The sequence below is a fragment of the Kogia breviceps genome, chromosome X, assembly GCF_026419965.1.
Source record: "Kogia breviceps isolate mKogBre1 chromosome X, mKogBre1 haplotype 1, whole genome shotgun sequence".
Taxonomy (NCBI): domain Eukaryota; kingdom Metazoa; phylum Chordata; class Mammalia; order Artiodactyla; family Physeteridae; genus Kogia; species Kogia breviceps.
Window position 1 is genome coordinate 41,341,217 of NC_081330.1, and position 24,061 is coordinate 41,365,277.

Sequence of the window (24,061 nt, forward strand, 5' to 3'; positions counted from 1 at the left end):
GTGGAAAAATTATTAACATGATTTAATAATGGAAAATTTATTAATGTGATTTATATGCATAAGCAGAAAGATCAAAGACATGTTAATCTCAAAAGTTGCTAAATTGGCTTGAGTGAATGTTTGATACCTGCTAGATACCTAACATGCTCAGAAACCAAAGAAAGATGTTACGGTGAGAACATGGACCTCAAGTGAAAACCGAATACGATGTTTGCTGATGAAATGCTACTGTCATTCCTACTGAGAGTTAGTAAGGTGACAAGGTAATTTCCTGACAGCATTATGATTTGGAAGTTTTGATGAACGTTAGGCATTGAAATTTTAAAACTCTGGATGATCCTGCTGTACTAGGTAGCAGAATGAGACTAAAAAAAGTAAATGAAGTTATTAGGAAAATAATTTTGACAATAAAGACCCCTAAAAAGGCTGACCTAGAGAGATAACTAATAGAAACGACCATTTAGAAGAGTGGTGAAATAAAATATGGTTAAGTAAAATCCATGATCTTCCTTGGGAAAAGCTGCACTAGAGACATATATTCATGTAGATTTGATAATGTTTGATAGTGTTTCCTTCACCATAAAAGGGTTTTAAAAAGAGGAAGAATGGCACAGGTCCAAAAACTAGAGCACATCCCACTGTTGTGAGCTACAAGTCTTTTCCCACCAAGTGAGTGGCTCTGAAAAGAGCCTTTGGTTTGCGATGCTCAGGTGGTCCGGAGGCAGCTCATTTGCGGGTGGTGTATCTGCTGACGGCCTTGGTGGCCTCAGACACGGCGAGCTTGCCCATCTCCCCAGGCAGCAGCAGGCGCACAGAGGTCTGGATCTCTCTGGAGCTGAGGGTGGAGCGCTTGGTAGAGTGGGCCAGTAGGGAAGCATAGCCTCAAATGCACTTAATGATACTTTAAAAATAATTCACGATGAACAAAACGTTCAATGAAATGCCAAAATTACTGAGAAAGTGCTTCACAACCTGGTAGACACAGGTGGACATGGGAGTGCAAAGTCTGCTCCTCGTAGACATAGGGGTGCTCCTGGAAATCACGGGAATAATTGGCCAACCATTGTCTCCAGGTCTGAGCAAAACCCTCAGGGCATCAGAAAATGAAAAATGGCAAAATCACAGTCTCCACAGAGAGAACACAAACGGAAATATATTACTCATAAAATTATTTAAAATATTTAATATCTACCAAATTTAAAAATTGGTTTTTTTAACATTAATTATGCTCTGAAAATACCCCACATGCTGAATATATATATAATACCTGTTGGTTGAAAAACAAAACAAAACAAAACATTACCCTATACTTTAGAAAACCAACATAGGGAGAAAAATGGAATCAATAAATGGGAAATATTTAAAAATGAAAATCAAATTACTTTCAAAAGTCTACGATAATACAATCAAAGGCATATTTACATGTATTTATGTAGAAATAAATTAGAGAAGTGGAACCAAACTGGGACTTTAGAAGAATTGAAGAACTGGGGGTCATCAGTGTCGTTTCATCCGCAGTGACTAGGCTTCCAATCATGTTTCCTCTTGGACATTTAAGGGACAGCTAATTCTACTGCCAATAAAATGGTTTCAGTCATGAAGGAGGAAAAGCTAATTTTTACTACTAGAAAATGTAACGGAATGATACAAGCAGTGAAGAAAGCTTACTATTCCAATTTCTGAAGAGCTCCATTTACAAATGAAGATATAAAAATCTTGCTTGAAATATTAGTAATCAACCTCTTACCATATTTGATGCGAGGGACAAAAGACATGTCCAGCACAGTCTCTGAATTCATATCATTAAATCACCATGATTAAACACCAGCCAGCAAACAAACCACAGGGAATGAAACGTTCTACTATACTCCATAATCTCTAAAGGCCAAATCTCCCAAGAAGGCTGCTACTGGATTACACTGTGTCACACTGTAACATTTGGCCCAACGGCAAAGAATCACATCCCTTTCCCCTCTCAATCTCAAAGGCTGCATGTGCTGGGAAGACTCTTATTACTTCAGCCCGGGACACCTCCTCACACTTTTGAGTCAATGGCTGTACCTCAGGAGCTGCAGGCTTTTCATTGTCTGAACCGGTCCAGAGTGGTGCTTGGGCTGCTCTGATTGGACGCTTCCAGCATCCCCATGACGACGAGGTGCAAGACATGAAGGTTTCTGTTTTCCAAAAACAGGACAATGTACTCTTGAGGGAAAAAACAAAACAAAACAAAACAAATAAGATTAATGTGAACCAGTCACAAGTGTAACTTCAGTTTCTTCCACCTGGGATAGGTACTGTTTCTTGAACATTTTGCTTTAATTATTTCCGTGCTGTGTTTGGGTCCTTGATTCTGCTTTTAAATGATTTCCCTGACGTGAGTCATGCTGAAAAAGTTTGAATGGTGTGTGTTTGTCCTGCTAATACTACTTTCACAGAGTGGATGTTTATCTTTTATTATTTAAGCAGTAAAGCTCTTTCCCTTAGTTTATCATTTCAGTAAACCACACTCTTAGATCATGATTGCTCACTAGGTGCCCTTTCTCCTTAATTACCTTCTGAAGTCAATAATCACAGGTACTTATGCGGCCTTAGCCTCTTCAACATTAAACCCCATTATTCCTCTTTCTTAGATTTCCTGTGTGTCAGTCGCCCTTGAGCTTTACCTAGAGCTCTCTTGTCATCCGAAATTTTGTTCCAGGTGTATAAGATCATCCTGAGGCACCACAAAGAGGGATTTACCTGCAGATACTTTGGTGGTAGTTTTCCTTGGTCTCCTTGAGAGTCAAATTCTTTATCTGAAATATTTTCATAAGATTCATATCATGTTCAAGAATATAAATAAATAATATTCCCATTCCGGTGGCTCATTTATCATAAATCCTTAGTCTGATGGCCCCAAGGACAGTTCTTGGGGGGTACTGGCCCGATCGAGTCCTATCTATACACTGGACCAAAGGAAAAAGGCCTTTACAGTCCTCCTCGATCAGGCAATGGCCCACTTCATAGCCACACAACTCAGAGTGGTTAAGCTCTCTCTAGTTTTCTGCCTTGCACAATTCTTAATCCTGAGTTTGTGGGTTTCTGAAAACATGAGAAAACACTTTGTTTTGTCTCTCCAGGACGGTGCAGTCCCTTTTTTCAGGGCCTGCAGAAAAGTTCTCATTTCTGTAGGAGGTCCATATTTTGTCTCATTGTTTAGTTGAGTGACATCCTTTTCAGGTTTTAGCATCCTAATCAATAGGGAAATTTACAATTTCTTTCAAAAGCGAAAATGGAATACCAAACAAAACTGAACAAACATTGTTCAGCAAATCACAGTGCATTTATAGGGACTACAATGAAAGAGTTTCTTCCCCCTTCACCGAGGTGGAAAGTCAGAAATATTTTTAAAATAAATAAAAGGCTTCCCTGGTGGCGCAGTGGTAGAGAGTCCGCCTACCGATGCAGGGGACACGGGTTTGTGCCCAGGTCCTGGAAGATCCCACATGCCACGGAGCGGCTGGGTCTGTGAGCCATGGCCTCTGAGCCTGCGCGTCCAGAGCCTGTGCTCCGCAACGGGAGAGGCCAACACAGTGAGAGGCCCGCGTGCCGCAAAAAAATAAATAAATAAATAAATAAATAAATAAACTATTCACTGTGCTAATAGTTGAGGAAAATTACATGAGAGGGTTCACCTTATTTTCCCTTAAGCAGTCACGAGTGTTCTCTTTCTATTTTTAATCTAAGTATCTACAAAACGTTGCTTAAAATGAAACATCAATTTTAGCACACAGAGAAAAGTCCTATCTATGCATTGCTCATTTTGAAGTGATGTGATATGAACTCTACCAGGGACGATGAATGAAGAGAGAAGGGCTACACGAAAATCCTGAGAAATACCACCCAGGTCAGCAGAAGCATTCAGCTGACCCGTAGATACATGAGAAATAATAAATAATTGCTGCTTTAATCCACTAACTATTGAAGTAACTTGCAATGTGGCAATCGCTAAATGATACACAATTATGAAAACATTACATTTTTTCCAGATTGCTCAGGGTTTCACATGCATTCATTCATCAAAAATATCTGTTTAAGTAAGACTTTCCATCAATAATCTATGCTTACATGTGTTGGAAGAATTCAAAAAGTGTAAGTACACCACCTCGTAAATATCAAACCAGTATTTATAGGTGAAGAGAACCAGTGTCCTCTTAATATAATGGAAGAGTCAGGAGATATGCCCACCTATAACTCAAAATTCACGTCTTCTGTGGGTTGAATACTCTCTCCCTAATGTTCCTATGTTGATGTGCTAAACCCAAATACCTGACATGTGATTGTATACAGAGATAGGATCTCTACTGGGAAATCAAGTTAAAGTGCCTCCATTAGGATGATCCTGTATCCATATAAAAGGGGAAGTATGGACTCAGAGACCGTCATATAGGGAGAAAACTGAACAGATAGAGGGCTTTCTCTGCCATCTCCACAAGCCAAGGAGAGAGTCCAGGAACAGAGGCTTCCTTCTCAGCAGTCTGAAGGAACCAAACCCGCTGACATCTTGATTTGGACTTCCAGCCTCCAGAAGTGTGAGACATTATGTACGTGTCCTTCAAGTAAAGGGACCTCTGGTATTTTGTACATCAGCCACAGGTAACCACCGCCATTAGAAACATACAACCAATCAAGCAAATAAGCAAAGAGCAGGCAAATAATCAAACCCAATACCGTCTTTTTTTTTTTTTTTTTTTTTTTTTTTTTTTTTTTTTTTTTTTAACCAAGGCTGAACATCCAGGAAGGCACTGACTTCTTCACCCTGGAAAACCAGCTTGAATTCTGGACTAGTGGCTGTAGCTCACCATTGCTGGTCTCTCATTGGCTGACTCAAAGGTGAGTGGTGCTTGAGCTTCTCTGATTGGACCTCCCATCATCCGAGGCCTATATCACCAAGGTTGTTTTCAAAAATAGTAAAGCCTGGAAAAGAATAGACACAGATTACCTGAAGAAGTTAGAGTAGACCCTTCAGTTCCAAGATTAAACGTTTTCCAGGTAGATTAGAATCTGGGATAGATTTTTTTCCCTTGAACTTTTTGGTTTACTTATTCGTTTGCTGTGTTTGGATCCACACTTCAAATGAATTCCATAACACGGGTAATGGAGAAAAGAGTTTGAATGGGATATTTTTGCCCTAGCAATACTATTTTCCACGCATTGATGGTTCTAATTTGTGGATTAAACATTACACTCTTTTCCTCAGGTTGTCTTTACAGTAAACCACACACACCATTAGACCGCAATTGCTCACTAGGTGCCCTTCTTTCCGCAAGCACCCACGGGAGTGTATAATCACAATCGCTCACTCCCCCTTCACATCTTCAACAAGGAAAATCACAAAATTCTCTTTATCTGTCTACCTATCTAAATGTCGTCTGTGTTGCCCACCCTTGCATGCCCATTCTTCACTCTCCAGACCTATTATGCATATTAGGTAAACATATTACCTATTATATAATATGTATCAATAATGATCCTATTTCACTTCTGATTTCACAAATGCAAAACACCCAAAGCACAATAGCAGTGTCCTGGTGTATTAGAGCTCTTATACTTTTCACAGAAACCATAGCCTTGAGACCAGCATGCAAAAATAACCTTGGTAAAGCATCACTGTTTCATATGGAGAAAAACTGGTATTTTGAAGCAGCAACCATTAGCATGATAGACATTAAGTGATTAGCTGAGGTCAACATTTTTCAAAGTGGTCCACACTTGTTTCTCAGAAAAGGCACCTGGCTCTACCAAGAGTTTGGAGTTCTGAATTTTTTTTCCAGTGTGTACAACAATTTCTACTTCTTACACAGACGAAGGTATGCACCTGATTTCATGGTAGATTTTAATGGCAAGTTGTGCAGCAATCTCTCTCTTTCTCAAACCCTTTTAAGTTTCATCTTTCCCGAATAATAATGAGTAGTGAACTTCATGAGGGGGCTTATTGGCCAAAATACTAATTCTACTGATCTCAAAGAGAGCGCCGGAGGTAATATTGGCTCTCTTCATACTTGCAATTTTCTGTGAACTCTCTCTACTGTCTTGTCCTGTCCCCCATTTTGCTCTTCAGCAAGTGGTGCTGTGTCCAAGGTAGAATACTATGTTTTCTGCCTCTCCACAGAATGAGTCCAAGACATTTTTAAATTTTGCAACTTATATGGCTTTTGTCTCATTGTTTGCCTGAGAGAGACATCCTTCACTCGCTTGTACATCCCAGTCAAAAGGACTATTTACAACTGATTTTACATGTTCAAGTGAAACACTTCACAATCATGAGGAATTACGGGGCTTTAAAGCAAATCGGAATATATTGCACAAGACTGAAATCCCACAGAACGTCCTCTCTCAACAGTCGTAGGAAGCTAGAAATCTGTTTTAATCAAGAAATAGAAAATCAGCAACTTCTTTGAAATTTGGCAATACACTTATACAAAAATGACACAAATAAAAATCTTCATGGGACACGAAGAAAACACAATGGAAAAGAACAGATATGAACCTTAACATTCAAACCACTTGAGGTAAAAGGAGACATACTAGGTCTTCTATTGCTGATAAACCTTCTCTAAATTGATGCAAGGGGCTGAAGAAATGACTTCCTCTGGATTTAACTCCTTAGATGCCCATGATTAAACATAAGTAAGGAACCAAAAATTAAAAATTAAAAATAAAATAAGGTAAATTATCACAGTTCCTTTCCCCTTAATCTCCGGTTTGATTATCATACAAAGGCTATTTTCTGTTCAGCCCTGGTCACTGGACAACATTTGGGGCCAAGGGCTGTAGCTCGCAGGCTGCCAGACCCCCAGTGGAGACAGGAGCTTGAGCTGCTCTCACTTGACACTCTACAGTGGATATAAAATTGCAGGTCACGAAAGTTTGTGTTGTAACGATGGAAAGATTCTCTGCTAGGAACGAAGTGATTAGATACATCTGTAGGGAAATTTCAAATAATTTCAACAACCAGGGAATTACAAAAGTGAAATGTTTGTGCAAATTTTGTTTTGCCACTTCTGTAAGATATATCAGTCCCCATGTATATATTTAAATGTATGCTTAAACTGGGATATGCTGATAATGTATAATAGGGGTAGTTGATGAATATACCTTCTCCTCCACATTTTCTATTGCATATCACACATAAAATAATTCTGAAAATTCCATAATACGCTCACACGAGGATGAGAATAAATTGGGAAATGAAATTCATAGGAAAATAAGTTAGACCTCACAGAAATCTATAAAGCCTGACATAGAGAAAGCACTAATACTGAGTTCAAGAAGAGGTTGGAATATTGTAGTCTATCTAGCTTTTCTCTCTTTGTGTGGCTGAGAGGGACATCCTTCACAGGTTGGTACATCCTACTCCAGCGGTACTGAGAATATCCTTTGAATTTCTCGATGTTTTCTCAAAGTATAGGCGAGTTACAATATTATATCAGTTCAGGTTTATACCAAGTGATTCAAAAGTTTTATATATTATACTCATTTTGAAGTGATTATTAAAGAACTGCTATATTTCCCTGTGCTGTACAGCATATCCTTGTTGCTTATTTTAAAATGCCAAATGAATAGTTTTATATATATGAAATATTAATCTCTACTGAAAACCAGAGTAAATTACAAAGGACTGTAATCATGGAGTGCCTTCCCTCTCTCCAGCAACGTGGGAAACCAGAAATATATTTTTTGAAAAAAGGAATAGGAAAATCACACACCCAATAGGACAACCTACTGAAATCAGGCCCTGAGAAAAGGGACAGCAGCGTCGTGGGAGACAAAACAGAAAATGTTTTGTTAATGTTTTCAGAAACCCACAAACTCAGGAGAAAGAATTGGGCAAGGCAGGGTACTAGAGAGAGTGTGACCACTCTGAGGTGTGTGGCTCTGCAGGGGGCCATTGCCTGATCAAGGAGAGCTCTAAAATTCTTTTTTTTCTCTGGTCCAGTGGACAATTCTGTCGGGCCATTAGCCCTGAAAAACTGTCCTTGGGGCTATCAGACGAAGGATTTATGATAAATGATCCACCGGTATGGGAATCTTATTTTTTTACATTCTTGAATATGATAAGGATCATAGGAAAATATTTCAAACAACAAAAAGGATTAGACACCGAAGGAGACCAGGACCAAGTACCACCAAAGGACCTGCAGGTAAGTCCCTCTCTGTGGTACCTCCGAATGATCTTATGCACTGGAAACAAAATTTTGGATGAGAAGACCTCGAGGGAAAGCTCAAGGACTACTGCCACACAGGAAATGTAAGAAAGAGAGGAATACAGCGGTATGATGTCGAAGAGGATAAGACCAAAGAAGTACATGTGTGATTACTGATTTGCAAAGTGACTAAAGAGAATGGGCACCCCGTGAGTAAACATGATCTAACAGTGTGGTTTACTGAAATGATAAACTAAGGGAAAGAGCTTTACTGCTTAAACAGCTAAAGATAAGCGTCAAATCTGAGAAAATAGTATTATAAAGACAAACATAAGCCATTTAAACTTTTGCAACATAACTAGTGTCAGGGAAATCATTTCAAAGCAGAATCGAGGACCCAAACACAGCACAGAAATAATGAAAGCCAAATGTCCAAGAAAAAATACCCATCCAAGGTGGAAGAAACTGAAGTTACTAATCTGACCGGTTCAGATTAATCATAGTGGCTTTTCTCCCCCCAAGAGTGCCTTCTGCTGTTCCTGAAAACAGAAACCTTTTTGAAATGCACCATGGCATCTTGGGGAGGATGCTGGAAGCATCCAGTCAGAGCAGCCCAAGCACCACTGTGGATCGGCTCAGCCAGTGAAAAGCCTGCAGCTCCTGAGGCCTAGCTATGGACTGAAAGTGTGAAGAGTTGTCCTGGGCTTGAAGCAAAAAAGAGTCTTCCGGGCACATGCAGCTTTTGAGATTGAAGGGAGAAAGGGATGTGATTCCTTGCCTTTGGGCCAAAATATGACACTGTGACCCAGTGTAAACCAATAAGAGCCTTCTTGGGAGATTCGGCCTTTAGAGATTATGGAGTATACTGGAACGTTTTCATTCACTGTGTTTTAGTTTGCTGGCTGGTTTTTAATTACTGCGATTTAATGGTATGAATTCAGAGACTGTACAGGACGTGTCTTTTGTCGCATGCATCAAAATACGGCAAGAGCTCCCTCTGGCGGCGTCGGGCGGTGCGGACGGCCTCTCCTGTGTACACGCGCGCGCGCGTGCGCGCGCCCGCCGGCCCGCCCGCGGAGGCCCCGCGCGCTCCGCCTCTTTGCCCATCGCGCCGCGCAGGCAGTCGCTCGCAGAGCCTGCGGCCAGGGCCCTGGCGTGCAGCGGGGTCCTCGGCGGTACCCAGCGCTACGGCCCGGGAGGATGCGACCATGGTAGTCCCGGGAGCTGAGCAGGGCCCCCGCGCCGGCCCCCGCGGACCCCGGCCTCCGGAGCCGCAGCTGCCGCCTGGCCCCCGAGAGACATGACTTCCAAGCCACATTCCCACTGGATACCCTACAGTGTCTTAGATGAGGAGGGCAGCAACCTGAGGCAGCAGAAGCTTGGCCAGCAGCGGGCCTAAATTGAAAGGAAAGAAAAAAAACCCACCCCAAACAACAATGTGGCAAGAAGTTGATTACGACTATTTCAAATAAGATTTTATATAAACTCATTTGTAAGAAGAACTCTTCCGAAATTGGGAGTAGTAAGATGTTTTCACTAGTTGTATCATTCGATTCCATTTTCTAGTAATACAAATGGGCTTTTGCCCCTTCATGATTGAAACCATTAGCGGTAGGATTAGCTGTCCCTTAAAAGTCCAAGAGGAAACACTGTTGGAAGCCTAGTCGTTTGGGGATGAAACCACACTGATGACCCACATTTCTTCAGTTCTTCTAAAGTCCCTTTTTGGTTCAATTTCTGTAACTTATTTCCCCATGAATACATTTAAATATGCCTTTGGTTGCATTATCTTAGGCTCTTGAAAGAAATTTGATCTTAATTTTTAAGTATTTCCAATTTATTGATTCCTTTTGTCTCTTCTGGTGGTTTCTTAAATAGGGACATTGTTGAGTGTTTTTTGTTTTTTTTCCAACCAATCTCTCTTGTATTTATCCTCCATGCGAGGTATTTCAGGAAACCAAATAATGTTTAAAAAAAAGAATTTTAAATTTGTTAACCATTAATTAGTTTTACTCATTTTATGAGTAAACCATTTTTCATTTGTGTTCTTGGTGTGAGGACTGTGATATTGCCCTTTCTTCCACCTGTATGTAGCAGGATCATCCAGAGATTCTTATGTGAGATAAAGTAACCGATCAAAGGCAGTAACAGATATAAAAACAAAACGTACCCGTTTATACTCCTTCAACATATCTCAAATCCTAATTGAGTTAAATACATAAAATAGGACCGCAAAGCAGTGTAAACTGAGAGGAAACTAATTTCCTAGAGTCAAGGACCATAACTTGTGAAATTTCTTTGTACCTAATTCAGATTTCTCTGAATCTTTTCTTTTTTAAAAAATTATTTTTACTTTTTGCAGTCTTTACGTTTTCTGTTTTCATCCAAAAATCTTGACTGAACTGCAGTTGTACATGGATGAAGGGATCATCCACTGACAGCAGCTGTAACCAGCATGTCCACAGCAGCAGCCCACCAGCGACTGGCAGCCCGTGAGCCAAAGCAACTGGCCCAGAGAGTGGTGGGGCATCCGGAGCTGAACTAATAACAACCTTTCTGTGATACTGAGCCCGGAGATCAAGTTGGAAAGAGGTGTAATAGTTCACTTGTGGTTTTTCCCTTCAAGTAGTTGCTTTTAACCATGGTGATCTAAGTACAGGCATCCAGATCTGGTAGTGGGGCATGTCTCTATCTCCTTGCATGAAAATAAGAGTAGGGTGTCCAGCAATTAAGAGAACTAAGATGACTCCTTCCTCTACCTCAAGTAATTTCAATGTTAATGCTTCTAATAATATTTATGGAAGTTAATAGCCATTGTGTTTCTTCTTGGTGCATTGACTTTTTTGTGTGTGTCTTTTCTTTTTCTGTAAATATGTTGCTGAATTTCAAAGGATTTGTTGATTTTCCTATTCCTGTTTTCAAAAAAATGTATTTCTGGCTTCCCACATTGCTGGAGAGAGAGAAGGCACTCCATGACTAGAGTCCTTTGTAATTTACTCTGGTTTTCAGTACAGATTAGTATTTCATATATTTAAAACTATTCATTTGGCATTTTAAAATAAGCAACAAGGATATGCTGTACAGCACAGGGAAATATAGCAGTTCTTTAATAATCACTTCAAAAAGTGTACAATATGTAAAACTTTTGAATCACTTGATAACAAACCTGAACGGATATCATATTGTAACTTGCCTATACTTTGAGGAAAAATTGAAATATGAAAAAGAAATTCTCAGTACCCCTGGAGTAGGATGTACCAACCTGTGAAGGAGGTCACTCTCAGCCTCACAGAGAGAGAAAAGCTAGCTAAACTACAATATTCCAACCCCTTCTTGAACTCAGTATTAGTGCTTTCTCTATGTCAGGCTTTATAGATTTCTATGAGGTCTAACGTATTTTCCTATGAATTTCATTTCCCAATTTATTCTCATGCTCGTGTCAGCATATTATGGAGTTTTCATAATTATTTTCTGTGTAATCTGCAATAGAAAATGGGGAGGAGCAGATATATTCATGAAGACACCTCTTATACATTATCAGCATATCCCAGTTTAAGCATACATTTAAATATATACATGGGGACTGATATATCTTAAAGAAGTGGCAAAACAAAATTTGCACAAACATTTCACTTTTGTAATTCCCTGGTTGTTGAAATTATTTGAAATTTCCCTACAGATGTATCTAATCACTTCATTCCTAGCAGAGAATCTTTCCATCGTTACAACACAAACTTTCGTGACCTGCAATTTTATATCCACTGTAGAATGTCAAGTGAGAGCAGCTCAAGCTCCTGTCTCCACTTGGGGTCTGGCAGCCTGCGAGCTACAGCCCTTGGCCCCAAATGTTGTCCAGTGACCAGGGCTGATCAGAAAATAGCCTTTGTATGATAATCACCCTGGAGATTAAGGGGAAAGGAACTGTGATAATTCACCTTATTTTATTTTTATTTTTTAAATTTTTTGGTTCCTTACTTATGTTTAATCATGGGCATCTAAGGAGTTAAATCCAGAGGAAGTCATTTCTTCAGCCCCTTGCATCAATTTACAGGAGGTTTATCAGCAAAGAAGACCTATTATATTTGCTTTTACCTCAAGTGGTTTGAATGTTAAGGTCCATATCAGTTCTTTTCGATTGTTTTATCCTAGTGTCCCATGAAGATTTTTATTTGTGTCATTTTTCTCTAAGTGTACTGCCAAATTACAAAGAAGTTGCTGATTTACTATGCTTTTTAACAGATTTCTGGCTTACCACGACTGTTGAGAGAGGACGATCTGTGGGATTTCAGTCCTGTGCAATACATTCCGATTTGCTTTAAAACCCAGTACTTCATCATGATTGTGCAGTGTTTAATTCGAATATGTAAAATAAGTTGTAAATGACCCTTTGGACTAGGAGGTAGAAGCCAGTAAAGGATGTCTCTCTCAGGCAAACAATGAGACAAAAGACATATAAACTACAAAAGTCCAAAATATTTGGGGGTCATTCTGTGGAGAGACCAGAATCCAAATATTCCAGCTTGGACAGAGCACCACTGGCTGAAGAGTAAAATGGGAGGCAGGACAGGACACTAGAGAGAGTTCGCGCACAACTGCAAGTAAGAAGGGTGCCAGTATCTCCCCCAGCGATCTCTTTGAGATCTCTAGACATAGGATTTAGGCAAATAAAGCCCCTCATGAAGGTCATTACTTATTACTATTCGGGAAAGGTGAAACTTAAAAGGGTTTGAAAAAAGGAGCACTTGCTGCACAAGTTGCCATTAAAACCTACCATGAAATCAAGTGCATACCTTCCTCTTTGTAGGAACTACAAATTGTTGTACACGCTGGGAAAAAAATATTTCAGAACTCCAAACTCTTGGTAGAGCCAGGTGCCTTTTCTGAGAAACAAGTGTGGACCACCTTGAAGAGAGCTGACTACAGAAAATCCCTTAATGTCTAGCATGGTAATGGTTGCTGCATCAAAATGCCAGTTTCTCTCCATATGAAACAGAGCTGCATTACCTAGGTTATTTTAGCGTGCTGGTCACAAGGCTATGGTCTGTGTAAAATCATTCTAAGAGACCTAATACAGCAGGACACTGCTGTTGTGCTTTGCGTGTTTTGCATTTGTGGATTCAGAAATGAAATAGGATCATTTCCGTGACATATTGCAAATCCAGCATACTAGAGCTGGAGAGTGAAGACTGGGCGTGCAAGGGTGAGCAACACGTGGGAACTCGAGAAAGAAACAAAGATGATGGGAATTTAGTTACTTATGCCCTTGAATTTGGGAAGCGGGAGTGAGGGATTGTGATTACCCACTTCAGTGGGTGCTTGAGGAGAAAAGGGCACCTAGTGAGCAATCGCAATCTAACGCTGTGGTTTACTGTAAAGAGAAACTGAGGGAGAGCCCTCACTGCCTAATCAACTAGTTAGAACCATCAACGTGTGGATAATAGTATTGCTAGGACAAAAATGCCAAATTCAAACTCTTTTCTCCACGACCCATGTTATGGAATTCATTTAAATTGTGGATCCAAACATGGAAAACGAATAACTTAATGCGAAACGTCCAGGAAAAAAAATCCATCGCAGATTCTAATCTACATGGAAAAAAATTTAATCTTGGCACTGAAGGGTCTGCTCGAACTTGTTCTGGTAATCTGTTTCAGAGATTCAGAGAAATGTGAATTAGGTACAGATAAATTTCCCAAGTTATGGTGCTTGACTCTAGAAAATTAATTTTCTCTGAGTTTACACTGCTTTGGGTCCTATTTTATGTATTTAATTGAATTAGGATGTGAGATATGTTGAAGGAGAATAAACGGGTACATGTGGGTTTTATATCTGTTACTGCATTTTATCGGCTACTTTATCCCACAGAAGAATCTCTGGATGATACTGCTACATACGGGTGGAAGAAATGGCAATATCACAGTCCTCACACCGAGAACACAAATGAAAAACTGTTACCCAGAATATGATTAAAACTAATTAATCGTTAACAAATTAAAAATTCTTCTTCTTTAAACATTATGTGGTTTCCTTAAATACCTCACATGGAGGATAAACATGAGAGGTTGGTTGGAAAAAAACAAAAAACACCCAACAATGTCCCTATTCTTTAAGAAATCAATAAAGAATCAATAAATTGGAAATACTTAAAAATTAAGAACAAATTACTTTCAAGAGCCTAAGATAATACAATCAAAGTCTTTTAACTGTATTCATGGGGAAATAAGTTACAGAAATTGAACCAAAAAGGGACTTTAGAAGAACTGGAGAAATGTGGGTCATCAGTGTGGTTTCATCACCAAATGACTAGGCTTCCAATAGTATTTCCTCTTGGACTTTTAAGGGACAGCTAATCCTATCGCTAATGGTTTCAATCATGAAGGTAAAAAAGCCAATTTATATTACTAGAAAATGGAATGGAATGATACAACCAGTGAAAATAGCTTACTACCAATTTTGGAAGAGTTCTTCTTACAAATGAGTTTATACAAAATCTTACTGGAAATACTCGTAATCAAATTCTTGCCATATACTTTTTTTTTTTTTTTTTTCTGTTTCTTAAATTTGGGCCCGTTGCCTGACAAGCTTCTGCTGCCTCAGGTTGCTGCCCTCCTCATCTAAGACGCTGTAGTTTAGGTATACAGTGGGAAAGCGGCTTGGAAGTCATGTCTCTTGGGGGCCAGGTGGCAGCTGGGGCTCCTGAGGGCTGAGACCCGGGGAGCCGGCGAGGGGGCCCTGTTCAGCTCCCGGGCCGCCCAGGGCCGCATCCTCCCGGGCCGTGGCGCTGGGCCCCGCCGAGGCCCGCGCTGCACGCAAGGGCCCCAGCCCCGGGCTCGCCAAGCGACTGCCTGCGCGGCACAATAGGTTAAGCAGCAGAGTGTGCGGGGCCATGGCGGGCGGGAGGGCGCGCACGCGCGTGGAGGCGGGAGGGGCCGTCTGCACCGCTCGGCGCCGCCAGAGGGCCCTCTTGCCATATTTTGATGCATGGGACAAAAGACATGTCCGGTACAGTCTCTGAATTCATACCATTAAATCACCGTGATTAACAACCAGCCAGCAAAGTAAACCAGAGGGAATGAAACGTTCTTGTGTACTCCATAATCTCTAAAGGCCGAATCTCCCAAGAAGGCTCTTATTGGTTTACACTGGGTCGCAGTCTCATATTTTGGCCCAAAGGCAAGGAATCACATCCCTTTCTCCCCTCAATCTCAAAAGCTGCACGTGCCCGGAAGACTCTTTTTTTTGCTTCAAGCCCAGGACAACTCTTCACACTTTCAGTCCATAGCTAGGCCTCAGGAGCTGCAGGCTTTTCATTGGCTGAACCGATCTAGAGTGGTGCTTCAGCTGCTCTGATTGGATGTTTCCAGCATCCTCCCCACGATGCCGCGGTGCATGTCAAAAAGGTTTCTGTTTCCAAGAACAGGAGAAGGCACTCGTGGGGGGAACAGAACGCACTACCATTTATCTGAACCAGTCAGATTAGTAACTTCAGGTTCTTCCACCTTGGATAGGTATTTTTCCTTGGACAATTTGCTTTCATTATTTCCGGGCTGTGTTTGGGTCCTCGATTCTGCTTTGAAATGAGTTCCCTGACACTAGTTATGTTGCAAAAGTTTGAATGGCTTATGTTTGTCCTTATAATATTATTTTCTCAGAGTCGACGCTTATCATTAGTTGTTTAAGCCGTAAAGCTCTTTCCCTTAGTTTATCATTTCAGTAAACCACACTGTTAGATCATGTTTACTCACGGGGTGCCCTTTCTCCTTAATCACCTTTGGAAATAAGTAATCACATATGTACTTCTTTGGTCTTATCCTCTTCAAAATCATACCGCTGTATTCCTCTTTCTTACATTTCCTGTGTGTCGGTCGTCCTTCAGCTTTTCCTAGAGCTTCTCTCATCCAAAATTCTGTTTCCGGTGTGTAAGATCATTTGGAGGTACCACAGAGAGGGATTTACCTGCAGGTGTTTTGGTGGTACTTGGTCCTGGTCTCCTTGGGTATCTAATTTTTTGCTCTTTGAAATATTTTCCTATGATTCTTATCATATTCAAGAATAAAAAAAAAATAAGATTCCCATACCGGTGGCTCATTTATCATAAATCCTTCGTCTGATAGCCCCAAGGACAGTTTTTCAGGGCTAAGGGCCTGACAGAGTTCTCCACTGGACCAGGGAAAAGAGAATTTTTGAGCTCTCCTCCATCAGGCAATGCCTCCCTGCAGAGCCACACACCTCAAAGTGATTATGCACTCTCTAGTATCCTGACTTGCCCAATTCTTTCGCCTGATTTTGTGGGTTTCTGAAAACATTTTTAAAAGTTTCTCTGTTATGTCTCCCACGACGGTACTATCCCTTTTCTCAGGGCCTGATTTTAGTGGGTTTTCCATAATATGTCTCACTAGGTGCGTGACGCACTTTTCATGTTTTCACATCCTAATCAACAGGGAATTTTACAAATTATTTTCAGAGTATAAAGCGAAGGCCAAACATAACTCAAGAGACACTGGTGTCTTAAACAAATCACAATTCACATTTTAAAGCACTTATAAGGACTGAAATGACAGAATATCTTCGCTCTTCACAGCGGTGGAAAGTCAGAAACTTTCTTAAAGGGATAAAAAACTATTCACTCTTCAAATTCATGAGGAAAATTACGTGGAATGTGTCATCTTCTTTTACCATAAGCAGTCAGCAGTATCCCCTTTTTATTATTATGCTTATAGGAGTATCGACAAAATATTGCTTACAATCAAACATCAATTTTGGCACACAGAGAAAAGTCCTTTCTATACACTATGAAATTTGAAGCAATGGGAGATGAACTGTACCCGGGATGATGAGAAAAGAAAGGAGGGCTACACGATATCCTGACAAGTACCACCCATAACAGCGGAAGCATTCAGCTGGCCCATAGGTACATGAGAAATAATCAATAATTGCTCCTTTAGTCCACTAAGTAGTGAAGTAATTTACAATGCAGAAATTGATAAATGATGCACCATGATGAAAAAATTCATTTTTTCCCACATAGCTCAGGGATTTGAATGCATTAATCCGCCATAAAAATCTGTTTAAGTAAGACTTTCCATCAATATTCTAGGCTTACATGCGTTGGAAGAACCCAAATCTGTTACTATACCACCTCGGAAGCATCACACCAGTGTCGATGTGTGAACAGAGCCAGTGGTCTCTTAATAGAACGGAAGAGTCAGGAGATACGCCCACTTATAGCTCAAAATCCATGTCTTTGCGGGTTGAATTCTTTCTCCCTAAAGCTCCTATGTGGATGTCCTAAACCTTGCACCTGACAAATGATTCTATACAGAGGTAGGATCTCTACAGAAGAAATCAACTTAAACTGCCTTCATTAGGGTGACCCTGAATACAAAATGAACTGAATCCGTATTAAAAGGGGAGATATGGGCATAGACACCCTCCTAGAGGGAGAAAACGGGGAACAGATGGAGGGGTGTCTGTGCCATCTCCACAAGCCAAGGAGAGAGGCCTGGAACACAGGCTTCCTTCACAGCAGTCTGAAGGAGCCAAACCCGCTGACATCGTGATTTCGACTTCCGACCTCCAGAAGTGTCAGCCGTTATGTACGCGTCCTTCAAGGAAACCAATCTCTGGCATTTTGTACATCAGCCCCAGGGCACCAGCCCGATTAGAAACATACAACGAAGCAAGCAAAGAGCAAGCAAAGAATCACACCTGATACCCTCTTTGTTACCAAGGCCGAACACCCACGAAGGCACTTACTCCTTCAGCCCAGAGGTCCAGCTTGAACTTCGGACCAATGGTGGTGGCGCACCGTTGCTGGCCTCTCATTGGCTGATTCAGAGAGGAGTGGTGCTTCAGCTTCTCTGATTGGACCTCCCATCATCCGAGGCCTGTATCCACGAGGTGGAGTAAAGGCTGAAAAGTATAGAAACAGTTTACCTGAACAAGTGCGAGCAGACCCTTCAGTTCCAGGATTACATTATTTCCGGGTAGATTAGGATCTGCGATAGATTTTCTTCCTGGAACTTTCGCATTTAGTTATTCGTTTGCCATGTTTGGGTCCTCACTTTAAATGAATTCCATACCATGGGTAGTGGAGAAAAGAGTTCGAAGGCGGTATTTTTGTCCTAGCCATACTATTATCCACGCGTTAATGGTTCTAATTAGTTGATTAGGCAGTGAGGGCTCTCCCTCGGTTTGTCTTTACAGTAAACCACAGCGTTAGATCGCGATTGCTCACTAGGTGCCCTTCTTTCCTCAAGCACCCACTGAAGTGGATAATCCCAATCTCTCACTCCCGCTTCCCAAATTCAAGGGCATAAGTAACTAAATTCCCATCACCTTTGTTCCTTTCTCGATTTCCCACGTGTTGCTCACCCTTGCACGCCCAGTCTTCACTCTCCAGCTCTAGTATGCTGGATTTGCAATATGTCACGGAAATGATCCTATTTCATTTCTGAATCCACAAATGCAAAACACGCAAAGCACAACAGCAGTGTCCTGCTGTATTAGGTCTCTTAGAATGATTTTACACAGACCATAGCCTTGTGACCAGCACGCTAAAATAACCTAGGTAATGCAGCTCTGTTTCATATGGATGGAGAGAAACTGGCATTTTGATGCAGCAACCATTACCATGCTAGACATTAAGGGATTTTCTGTAGTCAGCTCTCTTCAAGGTGGTCCACACTTGTTTCTCAGAAAAGGCACCTGGCTCTACCAAGAGTTTGGAGTTCTGAAATATTTTTTTCCCAGCGTGTACAACAATTTGTAGTTCCTACACAGAGGAAGGTATGCACTTGATTTCATGGTAGATTTTAATGGCAACTTGTGCAGCAAGTGCTCCTTTTTTCAAACCCTTTTAAGTTTCACCTTTCCCGAATAGTAATAAGTAATGACCTTCATGAGGGGCTTTATTTGCCTAAATCTTATTTCTAGAGATCTCAAAGAGGTCGCTGGGGGCAAGATTGGCCCCCTTCTTATTTGCAATTGTGGCGTGAACCCTCTCTAGTGTCCTGTCCTGCCCCCCCATTTTACTCTTCAGCCAGTGGTGCTCTGTCCAAGAAGGAATATTTGGTTTCTGGTCTCTCCACAGAATGACCCCCAAATATTTTGGACTTTTGTAGTTTATATGTCTTTTGTCTCATTGTTTGCCTGAGAGAGACTTCCTTTACTGGCTTCTACCTCCTAGTCCAAAGGGCCATTTACAACTTATTTTACATATTCGAATGAAACACTGCACAATCATGATGAAGTACTGGGTTTTCAAGCAAATCGGAATGTATTGCACAGGACTGAAATCCCACAGATCGTCCTCTCTCATCAGTCGTGGTAAGCCAGAAATCTGTTTGAAAAGCATAGTAAATCGGCAACTTCTTTGTAACTTGGCAGTACACTTAGAGAAAAATGACACAAATAAAAATCTTCCTGGGCCACGAGGATAAAACAATGGGAAAGAACAGATATGAACCTTAACACTCAAACCACTTGAGGTAAAAGCAGATATAATAGGTCTTCTATTGCTGACAAACCTCCTGTAAATTGATGCAAGGGGCTGAAGAAATGACTTCCTCTGGATTTAACTCCTTAGATCCCCATGATTAAACATAAGTAAGGAACCAAAAAATTAAAAAATAAAAATAAAATGAGGTAAATTATCACAGTTCCTTTCCCCTTAATCTCCAGGTTGACTATCATACAAAAACTATTACCTGCTCAGCCCTGGTCACTGGACACCATTTCGAGCCGAAGGCTGGAGCTCACAGGCTGCCAGACCCCCAGTGGAGACCGGAGCATGAGCTGCTCTCACTGGACATTCTCCAAAGGATGAAAAACTGCAGGTCCTGAAAGGTTTCATGTAAAGAGGGAAAGATTCTCTGCTGCTAGGGAAGAACTGATTAGATGCATCTGTGGGAATTCTTTAAATAGTTTCCCAAACCAGGGAATCAGAAAAGTGAAATGTTCGGGAAAATTGTGTTTTGCCACTTCTGTAAGCTCTTTTCAGTCCCCGTGTATATATTTCGACGTGTGCTGAAACTGGGATATGTTGAAACTGTAGAATAGGGGTAGTTGATGTACACAGCTGCTCCTCCACACTTTCTATTGCATGTCACACACAAAATACTACTGAAAAATTCCATAATACGCTCACGGGAGGATGAGAATAAATTGGGAAATGCAATTCATAGGTAAATGAGTTAGGCCTCATAAGACTCTATAAAGCCCGACATAGAGAAAGCACTAAAACTGGCTTCAAGAAAAGGTTGGAATATTGTAGTCTATCTAGCTTTTCTCTCTTTGTGTGGCTGAGAGGGACAGCCTTCACAGGTTGGTACATCCTACTCCAGCGGTACTGAGAATATCCTTTGAATTTCTCGATCTTTTCTCAAAGTATAGGCCAGTTACAATATTATATCAGTTCAGGTTTATACCAAGTGATTCAAAAGTTTTATACATTATACTCTTTTTGAAGTGATTATTAAAGAACTGCTATATTTCCCTCTGCTGTACAGCATATCCTTGTTGCTTATTTTAAAATGCCAAATGAATAGTTTTAAACATATGAAATATGAATCTCTACTGAAAACCAGAGTAAATTACAAAGGACTCTAGTCATGGAGTGCCTTCTCTCTCTCCAGCGACGTGGGAAGCCAGAAATACACTTTTTTGAAAAACGGAATGGGAAAATCAACAAATCCTTTGAAATTCAGCAACATATTTATAGAAAGAGAAAAGACACACACACAAAAGTCAATGCACCAAGAAGAAAACACAATGGATATGAACTTCAATAAATATTATTAGAAGCATTAACATTCAAATTACTTGAGGTAGAGGAAGGAGTCACCTTAGTTATCTTAACTGCTGAACACCCTCCTCTTACTTTCATGCAAGGAGCAAGAGACATGTCCCACCCCTCCAGATCCGGATGACTGTACTTAGACCACCATGGTTAAAAGCTACTACTTGAAGGGAAAAACCACAAGTGAACTATCACACCTCTTTCCAACTTGATCTCCGGGCTGAGTATCACAGGAAGGCTGTTATTAGTTCAGCTCTGGACGCCCCACCACACGCTGGGCCAGTTGCTTTGGCTCACGGGCTGCCAGTCCCTGGTGGGCTGCCTCTCTGGAGATACTGGTTACAGCTGCTGTCAGTGGATGATCCCTTCAGCCATGCACAACTGCAGTTCAGTCAAGATTTCTGGATGAAAACCGAAACGGGAAACACCGCAAAAAGAAAAAATAAACATAAAAACAAAAAGATTCAGAGAAATCTGAATTAGGTGCAAAGACATTTCACAAGGTTTGGTGCTTGACTCTAGAAAATTAGTTTTCTCTCAGGTTATACTGCTTTGGGGTCCTATTTTATGTATTGAATTCAATTAGGATTTGAGATATGTTGAAGGAGAATAAACAGGTACGTGTGGTTTTTATATCTGTCACTCCCTTTGATCGGTTACTTTATCTCACATAAGAATCTCTGGATGATCCTGCTACATACAGGTGGAAGAAAGAGCAATATCACAGTCCTCACACCGAGAACACAAATGAAAAACGGTTACTCATAAAATGATTAAAACTAATTAATGGTTAACCAATTTAAAATTCTTTATTTTAACATTCTTTTATTCCCTGAAATACCTCGAATGGAGGATAAATATAAGACAGCTTGGTTGGAAAACAAACAAACAAACAAAAAACAACCACACAACAATGTCGCTATTCTTTAAGAAACCACCAGAGGAGAGAAAAGGAATCAATAAATTGGACATACTTAAAAATTAAGATCAAATTACTTTCAAGAGCCTAAGATAATACAATCAAAGGCATATTTAAATGTATTCATGGGGAAATAAGTTACAGAAATTGAACCAAAAAGGGACTTTAGAAGAACTGGAGAAATGTGGGTCATCAGTGTGGTTTCATCCCCAAATGACTAGGCTTCCAACAGTGTTTCCTCTTGGACTTTTAAGGCACAGCTAATCCTACCGCAAGAAAACGGTTTCAGTCATGAAGGGGCAAAAGCCAATTTGTGTTACTAGAAAAAGGAATGGAATGATACCAGTGAAAATAGCTTACTACTGCCAATTTCGGAAGACTCCTTTTTACAAATGAGTTTGTACAAAATCTTACTTGAAATACTCGTAATCAACTTGTTGCCACAGTGTTGTTTTGTTTGTTTTGTTTTTCTTTTTTTGAAATTTGGGCCCGCTGCCAGCCAAGCTTCTGCTGCCTCAGGTTGCTGCCCTCCTCATCTAAGACACTGTAGGGTAGGTATCCAGTGGGAACTTGGGTTGGAAGTCATATGTGTTGGGGTCCGGGCGGCAGCCGCGGTTCCAGAGGCTGGGGCCCGCGGGGGACGGCGCAGGGGCCATGCTCAGCTCCCGGGCCGCCCAGGGCCGCATCCTCCCGGGCCGTGGCGCTGGGCCCCGCCGAGGCCCGCGCTGCACGCCAGGGCCCCGGCCGCGGGCCGCCGAGCGACCGCCTGAGCGGCGCGATGGCCGAAGCGGCGGAGTGCGTGGGGCCGCCGCGGGCGGGCGGGCGCGCACGCGAGCGCGCGGAGGCGGGAGAGGCCGTCCGCACCCCCCGGCGCCGCCAGAGGGCCCTCTTGCCATATTTTGATGCATGGGACCAAAGACATGTCCAGTACAGTCTCTGAATTCATACCATTAGATCACCGTGATTAACAGCCAGCCAGCAATGTAAACCAGAGGGAATGAAACGTTCTTGTGTACTCCATAATCTCTAAAGGCCGAATCTCCCAAGAAGGCTCTTATTGGTTTACACTGGGTCACAGTCTCATATTTTCGCCCAAAGGCAAGGAATCACATCCCTTTCTCCCCTCAATCTCAAAAGCTGCACGTGCCCGGAAGACTTTTTTTTGCTTCAAGCCCAGGACAACTCTTCACACTTTCAGTCCATAGCTAGGCCTCAGGAGCTGCAGGCTTTTCATTGGCTGAACCGATCTAGAGTGGTGCTTCGGCTGCTCTGATTGGATGTTTGCAGCATCCTCCCCACGATGCCGCGGTGCATGTCAAAAAGGTTTCTGTTTCCAAGAACAGGAGAAGGCACTCGTGGGGGGAACAGAACGCACTACCATTTATCTGAACCAGTCAGATTAGTAACTTCAGGTTCTTCCACCTTGGATAGGTATTTTTCCTTGGACAATTTGCTTTCATGATTTCCGGGCTGTGTTTGGGTCCTCGATTCTGCTTTGAAATGAGTTCCATCACACTAGTTACGTTGCAAAAGTTTGAATGGCTTATGTTTGTCCTTATAATATTATTTTCCCAGAGTCGACGCTTATCATTAGTTGTTTAAGCCGTAAAGCTCTTTCCCTTAGTTTATCATTTCAGTAAACCACACTGTTAGATCATGTTTACTCACGGGGTGCCCTTTCTCCTTAATCACCTTTGGAAATCAGTACTCACACATGTACTTCTTTGGTCTTATCCTCTTCAACATCATACCGCTGTATTCCTCTCTTTCTTACATTTCCCGTGTGCCGGTCATCCTTGAGCTTTTCCTAGAGCTTCTCTCATCCAAAATTCGGTTTCCGGTGTGTAAGATCATTTGGAGGTACCACAGAGAGGGATTTACCCGCAGGTCCTTTGGTGGTAGTTGGTCCTGGTCTCCTTGGGTTTCCGATCCTTTTTCTTCCTTGAAATATTTTCCTACCATTCTTATCACATTCAAGAATGTAAAAAAAATAAGATTCCCATACCAGTGGCTCACTTATCATAAATCCTTCGTCTGATGGTCCCAAGGACAGTTTTTCAGGGCTAAGGGCCCGACAGAGTTCTCCACTGGACCAGGGAAAAGAGAATTTTTGAGCTCCCCTCCATCAGGCAATGGCCCCCTGCACAGCCACACACT

At 41.4% G+C, this 24,061-nt stretch overlaps 1 long non-coding RNA gene across 1 annotated transcript; it reads right to left on the reverse strand.

Moving 5' to 3' along the window:
- Positions 1–4,814: 4,814 nt before the first annotated feature.
- Positions 4,815–21,276, reverse strand: LOC136793463 (uncharacterized). Its single transcript, XR_010838728.1, has 3 exons — positions 21,183–21,276; positions 17,943–18,098; positions 4,815–4,956 (listed from the first exon to the last, which is right to left on the reverse strand). It is a non-coding gene; the product is annotated as an uncharacterized lncRNA (long non-coding RNA).
- Positions 21,277–24,061: the final 2,785 nt, after the last annotated feature.